The 10,067-nt window shown below is 40.8% G+C and overlaps 1 pseudogene; it reads right to left on the bottom strand.

The window, feature by feature from the left end:
• Nucleotides 1-2,916: 2,916 nt before the first annotated feature.
• Nucleotides 2,917-6,133, bottom strand: LOC124973490 (olfactory receptor 2AJ1-like; annotated as a pseudogene).
• Between the last annotated feature and the right edge of the window lie 3,934 nt (nucleotides 6,134-10,067).

Here is a 10,067-nt window from a genome sequence, read left to right as displayed (position 1 = left end):
CATTCATTGCCTGCATTTACTCTCTTATCTCATCCTTTGCTTCAGGAATCATCTTAACCATGTATCATCTGAAGTCCTTTTCTGACATTTCTTCTAACATACTGTCATTGGATTCTATTACTATAGAATCTATATTTGTTTGGATCATTTTCTTCCCTTGTTTTTTCATGTTGTTCATGTATCTTCCCCTCTAGCAGTTCAGATCTGGGTTATTACAGATTTCCCCCTATAGGCTTGTAGTGGCCCTATAGGTTTCCAAAATCCTTTCTCTAAGGGGTGATTAATATTAGCATTATCGAAATCAGACACTATGCAATCCTAGACCAAATAGCCCCTATGGGGACAATAATAAAATTGTCATAATAAACAAAATGAGTTCAAATATTATATTTGGTAAAACAAACAGGTTTGCAATAAGGTCTGCAGTTTCTAGTGGAGGACAAAGAGGATGCAGAGGGATGTAGAATGTGGCTGTTAATGGGATAAGAAAAGAATATACAGAAGTTCTAGCAAATAGAAAGGGTGAGAGTGTAATCAAAAGAAATCGGATGTTAGCATGCAAAAAAGGGAGAAAGAGATTCTGAGGGAACAGGTAAAGAAAAGGAAAAGAAAGCAAAAAAAGTAAAGAAATAAAAACTTAATTTTTTTAAAAAGGAGAAAAAAGATAATTTACTGTATAACAGTCATATACTAATGAATCCTCCCAGTGTTCAGTAGTGTGATGCATGAGAGGTACCTGACAATGAGCTTCAAGTCTCCAGCTGGCATCACATGATGGGATTTGCCCCACCCAAAGATCAGAGTTTCGTCTTCCAGGATTATCCAAGATGGCTGCTCTGGCTTCCAAATGTGTTGGTAAATGGGGAGCTGCAGCTCAGAGTTGGCCATGGTCAGCAGGAGGTCCTGAAGGCGGGATGTGGTTGGTCAGGCAGGGGTCCTGGAGGTCGGGTGTGTTTGGTATGGTTATGGAATCCTGGAGGCTGGGTGCTATCAGTCAGTCTGGGGTCCCAGTGATAGGGCACAGTCAGTTGGTCTGGGGGTCCTGGCGGCAGGGAGCAGTCAGTCGATATGAGGGCCCCAGAGGAAGGGAGTGATCAGTTGGGCTGAGGGATCCTGGAGATGAGGCTCAGTCAGTCCGGCCAGGGGTCCTACAGGGCCTGGCTGTTGTCTCAAAATGGTGGCAGCCACGTGTAATTAAACCTGCGGTACTGTAACAGTGAACTTCCAGGCAGCAGCAGGCAGCTGGTGCTCCACTGGCAGTTGGCCATCAGTTTGCTGACTGTTGTCAGACGATTGGGAGGTGAACCTCGAGCTTTGGGTGATGGATAGTTGTAAGGCAGGCGATAGATAGGCGAGAGGCAGGCAAATTACGGATGATAGACGCCTGACAGTGAGCAATCTGCTCTCAAAAAAGGCATTGATATGCTGGCAGACTGCAGGTCATCACAGCAGACAAATGGGTAAACACCAGGGGATCAATAAGCAGCAAAAACTGCCTCACCGAGAAACAGATATCCTCTGCTTGAAACCGGCATTGCGGAGTGACAAGGAATGCAGCCTCCCTCTAGTCCACCATCTTGGATCTCCCCCAGAGTGCTCTATTAAAATTACCTATCAACACAGACTTTTCTGAGTGAAATTGAAACAGACATCCAAATTAGAGGGAGAGCAAGATGCCCAGAAAGGTACTGCATGGAAAGAACAGCATTATTGAATGAAATGGCTTGAGGCCTGGGAAAAGCATGGGGACAGTCCAGTGAAGCCCCGGGGCAGACCAGGCACACTGAGAAAAGTATACAGCGGTCATGGTACTGGACTAGAGGACTTGGGTTCACTAAGAGCCACTGGAAACTTCAACAGGGAGAGCTGTCATGTGACTGATCCTTGACAAGTACCCCTAGTGTGTGGCGGAGACTCAAAGAGGAAAGACAGACTTCACCACAGCACGGAGTGGCCATAGTGTGCCCAGGTTGATGAATGGAGGTCACGAGCCAGGTGTCTACAGAGTGTTGACAGGGGCAGGTCTGGAGTCTGCTCTAAGGACCCAGCAGCAGGACTGGCTGTGAGATGTCAGAGGAGTCGAGGATGACATTCTTTTAAATAGTGTTCCACAGTTATATGTAATAGTGGGTTCATCCTGTTTCCTAATAGCAAGACAGAATATGAGGAAGACTTTTCATCATTCCCATGCCTAGGAAGCTGGTGCCATTCACATCCCAATTAAGAGACATAGGTCAAGGTTCAGTTTCCCATGGGTTATGCTGTGAGGGTTGTACCTAACAAATCCCCTGTCCACACTGACTCATTCCCTACTTGTCAGGACATGGGTGCACCCAAGTGTGGGTTGGACACAGTCCTCCACCAATGGGACTGATCCTGCAGGGGCACACAGGCAGCCCACTCCCTCAGAAGTCACCAGGAGGGAGTAAGTGTCATGGTGGAGGACATCACTGCAGAATCCACCATCCACTGCAGCACCGAGTGACCTTCCCTTTCCATCTTATAATTCGGCTTCTGTGACAACCTTGAATACCCTAAGTGAGGTTTGCCTGTTGTTATTTCTCAACAAGGCACACCCCAATAAGTGAGTCTAAGTGCCTAGCAACACAGCAGGAGAAAGTCATGTAGTTGGTACAGGGAGACACACTGGGAGGACCAGGAAAGCTCCTTATAGGGAGTACTAGAAGAACCTAGGACCACGTAGTTGCTGATAGGAATGTAGTCTTTCTACAACTCTTGGAAACAATCACTAAGTGTAATGAGACACAACTTTTGCCTGCTTTACTCATGCATGCAACGTGTTTATGATAGTTCAACTGAGGGTTCAAGTAATAAATTTTGAGTTCAACCTAAGAAGAAACATGAAGACACAGCACTAGGGCTCATGATTGAAAGAACACAATCTTCAGGCCTATTTCACTTTTTATATGGGAAGCTACCTCTGAGCAGGTTCTTCATGGTCGTCAGGATGTCTTTGTTCCGGAAGCTGTAGATGACAGGGTTGAGGGTGGGCGTGATGATGGTGTAGAATATGGCCAGGAACTTGTCCTGGCCTGGGGTGCGGTATGTCTGGGGTCTCATGTAGGTGAAAATGAAGGACCCATACTACATTGGGACCAGGACCATGTGGAAGGAGCAGGTGGGAAAGGCCTTCTTCCGTGCCTCCAATGACTTCATCTGGAGGAAGGTGAGAAGAATCTGCACATAAGATGCACATATCATGGAGAGAGGGATCAGCAGGAAAATAACGGCACTCACATCAACCCCTCGTTCATAGCGTGAGGTGTCTGCACAGGACAACTTCAGCATGGCAGGAAATTCACAGAAATAGTGATCGATCACCCTAGAGCTACAGTAGGGCAGGTGCAGTAAGAGCCCTGTGTGGACAGTGGCATTGAGGGTCCCAACCAGCCAGCACCCCTCAGTCAGGAGCACACTCACCCTCTCACTCATGAGCACCGGGTAGCGCAGGGGGTGGCAGATGGCCACATAGCGGTCACAGGACATGGCAGCCAGGAGAAGGCACTCGCTGCCCAGCAGCATGAGGGACAGAAACAACTGGGTCCCACAGCCTGCAAAGGAAATGGCTCTGCTGCCTGACAGGAAGTCAGCGATCACCTTGGGAACGATGTTGGAAACGTGCAGGATGTCCATGAAGGAGAGGTGGCTGAGCAGGAAGTACATGGGGGTGTGCAGGCGCGGGTCCCTGCAGATGAGCAGGATCATGAGCGCGTTTTCCATCAGGGTCACAATGAAAATGCCAACCAGGAAGGAGAAGGAGACCAGGCTGGAGTGGGAAGTGGAGAAGAGCCCCAGGAGGAGGAAGTCGGTGCTGGCAGAGTTTGTCGGGTCTCATCTGAGGGTTCATATTTAACCAAGCATTTTGTAAGAATGGCAGTAGAGTGAAACACACATTACGACCTCAAGAACATATATGACTGCCTGACCCCTGCGACCTGCAATATGTGTGATCAGGAAAGTGAGAGATTACACTCTAATGTATGATTCATGAAAATATATACATGCCTTCTGTCATGTGCAACTAAATAGAACAAATAAAATGCAAAATTCAATAAAATGATTAAACAAATGCATGATCACTGAAGTATGAAGGCCAGGAAGGAAAAGTAACTGAATCCCAGTGACTTCCACCTGTGTTTCAGAAACACTATGAGAGCTAGTGAGGCACGTTTTCTAACCAACATGGAGGGCCTCTCGGCTGGCTCTTGGACTGGGCCCATTTTGCAGGATGGACATCTACTTGCTTGAATCACATGATTCTGTATTCCACCATCAATGGGACCCTTGAATATGTTGAGAGTAACCGCTGTGGATATTGAGATTTTTTTCACTGTATACCTTTTGGAATATCAGGATGATTCTTTGGTTATGAATCCAATTAGAACTCCTCAGCATAGGCCAAAGTGACATGAAGGTATATTGATTGTGGTGACATGAGAGTCCGTTGTTACCTCACCAGGTCAGTCAGAGGTGAAAAGGTGGATGTGGGCTTGACTTTCTAGAAATTTCTCTGGGAATCCAATTAAACTGGATTGTGGGAAAGGCACACTGCCCTTCTTCTCTCTGAGAGGACACATTCTCTCCCTGGAGAGTATCTCCTTCCCCTTTTCCTATCCCTTCAATAAGCTCATGCCTATTACTTGGGGACATGTCTAAAATATATCTGATTTGAATGCAAGATTTGAGCTTTAAAGGGGGTCTTTCCTCTGCCTCAGTTTCTTGGGAGGTCCAGCTCTTTAACAAATTCATTCTTTGTGTTTGGATAAGTGAGCATGTTTCTCACATGTGGTAACTCATAACTAGGTTGATACATAAAAACTGTAAAATTCACTGATGAATTTCTTCCTCAGCAAGCAAAGAACAAACAATGAAACAGAAATAGAGAAGTAACCTGTTATGTTGTTGCAAGCCATTCCAGGGTGATCAAAATACTAGGACAGCTACAGCAACTTATCCTCACCCACTTTCAAAATAAAATGTTAAAAGGCCCTGGGGATGCATTTCAGTGTTGGAGCATGCCTGTGCTTGTTCCCAGTAAAACACAAACACACACAGTGAAGAGGGATAGAGGAAAAAAAAAAAAAACATGTGGGAAAAGGTAAAAATGTAAAAAGGCAGAGATAAATATCATTACATCAACAGTGACATTAAATGTGAACCTGGCTGGACAATTCTATCTGAAGGTAGGGATCAAAAAGAATGAAAACAAGGTCAATTCTATGCTACCTACAGGAGTCACTGTTTGAATGTAAATGTATAAAGGGATTGAAAACCTAAGGATATAAATCACATACCATGCAAAGGGCATGAGTAAGCTGTACTATAGTAACTCTATTAACATTAGATAACATATTTCAAAACAAGAAATGTATTCACAGATAACAGCTGTGAGTGGTGGAAACACGAGGACATGGTGTTAGTGAAAGCTCCAACCTCCATTTTAATGCCAATCCAATAATGAGAATAGAGCTTTGAGAAAAAGGAAAAATAAGTTTTATTGCTCTGCTGGCAAAAGAGAAGCACAGGGACTTCTGTCCAAGAGTCTGTGATTATGCCAATCAGCAAGAATAGGGGTCTTTTTGGGGTGGATCTACCAGGGGTTAACCTCAGGGGCCTTCAAACACTGAGCACCATCTCCAACTTTATTTTGTGTTTTATTTGGAGGTAGGGTCTCACTGAGTTGCTTATCTCCTCGCTTTTGCTGAGACTGGCTTTGAACTTGAGATCCTCCTGCCTCAGTCTCTCAAGTTGCTGAGGTTGCAAGAGTATGCCACCATGCCCAGTATAAAGAAAAATATTTTATTGATTAGATGGAAAGTCCTTAGTTTGAGATCAATCATTTTAGAATTGAGTTATTCTGAGTCTGTTTTGCGTTTGCTAATGTAGGAACCCAGAACATAATCCAATAGACACAAAAGTCCATAGCTTACAAAGAAAGGGGTGCGATCTGCCCTCACGACCTCCCCTGAATATGGAAATATCCTTTCCCTTTGTTACCAAGATGAACAATTCCAGGGTCAACTTAAAACACCAACTGATTTTGGACCTGAAAAGTGGCATCATGTCTCCACAGAAGAGTGTGATGCCACTAGTACAGTAGGTGGGAAGCCATGACGGAATTACAGTCATGCCACAGCTTATTCCCAGGAGAAGGTGAGTTCTGGAGGCTGCTCCTGCAAAGGTGAGGGAGGCACCCACGTCTTTGGGGACAGTTTAGGAGGCTTCCTTGATGGCTAGGTGATCTGGGGCTCTTCACAGACCCTGCAAGATGCATTTCCAGGAGAGTGACAATCCCAGGTCTGAATAAGCTCCTCTCCCCACATTTCATCCACACCTGGGCCCCAGAACAAGGAATAAGGTGAGCAACTTGGTCCCAAATCTGCCTCAGGTCTCTATCTTGGCCGCTTCAGTACATGGATGTGGAGCTCTGGTCTTCTTAGAATTCATTGAGGATATATTTTGTATATGGAATAAATATGAATTAAATCTATCTAAGTGTTGCCTGTTTCAAAATTAATGGTGTGTTCCAATCTTTTGAAGATAAAGTGCCTTATTTCATTGCAAAGAACTCTTCTTACTCTGATTCTACTCAGAGTTGAAAATGAGATACTGAAAAATACATCTTGCTAGTGATTTCTGTATTAATAAAATAAATATTTCTCAAATGCACCTGATTGTGATAATGAATAACTAAACCACAGATTTGATGATTTTGACATGACTCTATAGGAACCTGGGGACAGAGTTGAGTACCAATATGGAGACTGTGGAGTCAAGATAAAGCACCTTTCACTGAAGTACACATAATTTTTCTATACTCACTTTCCTTTGGTTAAATTGATTCTCAAATATGGATCATTACAAAATAAAACTGATTTTGTTAATCTTGATCTACTTATGTGCACCAGTTCAGCAAGTGTGGGTATTTACCAAAACAGACTTTTTAAGTTGAGTTTGCAAAAGTTTCCTAGGATATCTGATTGCACTTTTAAAGTATCTTATTAGAATCAACTGACAGACAGGGATTTCAATATCATCCTGAGATAAGTCAATCCCAAAAACCAAAGGTCAAAGGATTTCTCTGATAAGTGGATGATGATACATAAGGGTGTGGGAGGGAGACAAGAATGGAGGACGGATGGATAGTATAGAGCAAAACAAGGGGTGGGGAGCTCATGGGGATAAGGAAAAATAATAGACTGGGACAACATCATTACCCTATGTACATATGATTACACAAACAGTGTGACTCTAGTTCAAGTAGAACCAGAGAAACAAGCTGTACTCCATTTGTGGGCAATGAATTAAAAAAAAAAAAAAACTAACAAATAAAAAATTAGAAGACAGAAAATAATTACAAGCTGAGCTGAAAACAATGAAACTAAAACAAAAGACAAAGTTCAAAAATTTGTATAAACAAAAAATCATTTCTTTCAAAAAAAATCAATAAAATTGATAAACCACTCATCACACTACCAAAGAGATGAAGATAGAAAACTCAAATTACTAAAATACATGGTGAAAGTGGAAAAACCACAGCAGACACAACTTGAATACCGAAGAAGATTAGAAACTATTTTGAAAATTTACACACCAATAAAATAGAAAATATTCAAGAAATTGTGGAGTTTCTAGAGACATAACCTACCTACACTGAATCAGGAGGTTTGCACAACTTAAACAGAACAATTTCACGTAAGGAATTAGATGATGTCATTAAAAGAATGCCAATTAAAAAAGCCCAGGACAAGATGGATCCTCAGTCAAGTTCTACAAGACCTTCAAAGAAGAATTAACACCAATTCTTCTCAAAATATTCCATGAAATAGAAAAGGAGGGAACTCTTCCAAACTCTTTCTATGAGGCTAATATCATCCTGATACAAAATCAGAGAAAGACAAATCAAGGAAATAGAATTTGTAACCAACATCTCTGATGAACTTATATGCAAATATTAATAACATTCTGGCAACTCACATACAAAAATATATTAGGACAGTGAACCATGATCAAGGAGAGTCCATCTCAGTGATGCACCATTGGTTCAACACACAGAAATCAATAAATGTAATTCATAATATCAAAGGACTTAAAAACAACAATCATATAATCATCTCAGTAGATGCTGAAAATCCACTTGAAAAAATATAGCACCCCTTCATATTCAAAACACTAGAGAAACTAGAGACAGTAGAAACATAACATCATAAAAGCCATATATGCTAAACCCAAGGCCAAGATCATTCTAAACACAGAAAAATTGAAAGCATTTGCTGCAAAAACTTGAACAACACAAGGATATGTCTTCTTTCACCCCTTCTATTCAAAGTTGTCCTTGAAATCTAGCCAGAGCAATTAGACAGGCTAAAGAAATTAAATATATTCAAATTGGTAAAGAAGAACTCAAATTATCACTATTTGCTAATGATATGATTCTATATTTAAAAGAGTCAAAAAAATTCACCAAAAAAATTCTAGAACTAATAAATTAATTCAGAAATGTAGCAGGATAGAAAATCAAATAGCCATAAATCAAACACATTTCTATAAACCAGTAATGAATCTACTGAAAGAGAAATAAAAAACACTACCTCATTCACAATTGCCTAAAATAAAATAAAATACTTGGGAATCAATTTAAGAAAAGATGTAAAAGACCTCTACAATGAAAACTACAGAACACTAAAAAATGAAATTGAATAAGACCTTAGAAGAACAAAAGACCCCTCATGCTCCTGGATAGGCAGAATTATATTGAAAAAGTGTTATAAAACTTTAATGCAATTGGTATTAAAATGCCAATAAGTTTTTCATAGAACTAAAAAAAAAATCATGAAATTCATTTGGAAAAATAAGAGACCCAGAGTAGTCAATGCAATCCTTAGCAAAAAAGTGAAGCGGCAGGCATTACAATGGAAGACCTCAAACTATACTACAGAGCTATAGTAATAAAAGCATTGGTATTGGCACCAAGACAGACGTGTAAAATAAAGGTTCAGAATAGGATACACAGAGACACACCCACACAAATACAGGTATCTCATACTAAGTTGCCAAAACATTCATTGGAGAAAATAGTTTATTCTAGAAATGGTGTCAGAAAAAAATGGAAAGCCTCATGGAACACAGTGAAATTAAACTTTCATCTCTCACCCTGCACAAACATCAACTCACTGTGAATCAAATACTTAAGAACTAGAGCAGAGACCCTGAGCCTACTAGAAGAAAAAAGTAGGCCCAAATCTTCACCATGTCAGCCTAGGACATGACTTCATCAACAAGACCCCTAAAATGCAAGAAGTTAAATCAAGAGTCAATAAATGGGATGAACTCAAACTAAAAAGTGTCTTTTCATCAAAAGAAACAAACAATAATGTGAAGAGAGAGCCTATAGATTGGGAGAAAATCTTTACCACATGAACCTCGGATGAAGCATTAATCTCTAAGATATATAAAGAACACAAATAACTTCACACCAGAAAAACCAATAACCCAATCAATAAATGGGTTAAGGAACTGAACAGGCACTTCATGGAAGAAGATATGCAATTTATCACAAATATATGAAAAAATGTTCTGTTCAACATCTCTAGCAATTAGAGAAATTCAAAGCGAAACTACTCAAGATTTGATGTCATTCCATTCATAATGGCAATGATCAAGAATACAAGGAACAACAAATATTGGTGAGGATGTGGGGAGGAAGGTACACTCATAACCTACTGGTGGGAATTCAAATTGGTGCAACTGTTATGCAAAACAGTATGGAGTTTCCTCAGAAAATTTGGAAAGGAACCACCATTTGACTCAATTATCCAACACCATGGTTGATAATTAGAGGACTTAAAATCAACATAGTACGGTGACTCAGCCACATCAAGCTTTCTGGCACCTCAATTCACCATAGCTAAACTATGGAACCAATCTAGATGCCCTTCAACAAATGAAAGGATAAGGAAAATATGGTATATATGTATGTATCTATATATATATTATATATATATGTAATATATATATATGATGGAAAATTACTCAGTTTTAAAGAA

This window comes from Sciurus carolinensis (assembly GCF_902686445.1).
Source record: "Sciurus carolinensis chromosome 19 unlocalized genomic scaffold, mSciCar1.2 SUPER_34, whole genome shotgun sequence".
In the NCBI taxonomy this organism is placed as follows: Eukaryota; Metazoa; Chordata; class Mammalia; order Rodentia; family Sciuridae; genus Sciurus; species Sciurus carolinensis.
Note: the sequence above shows the minus strand (reverse complement) of the source record. Positions and strands in the feature narration are given on the sequence as shown.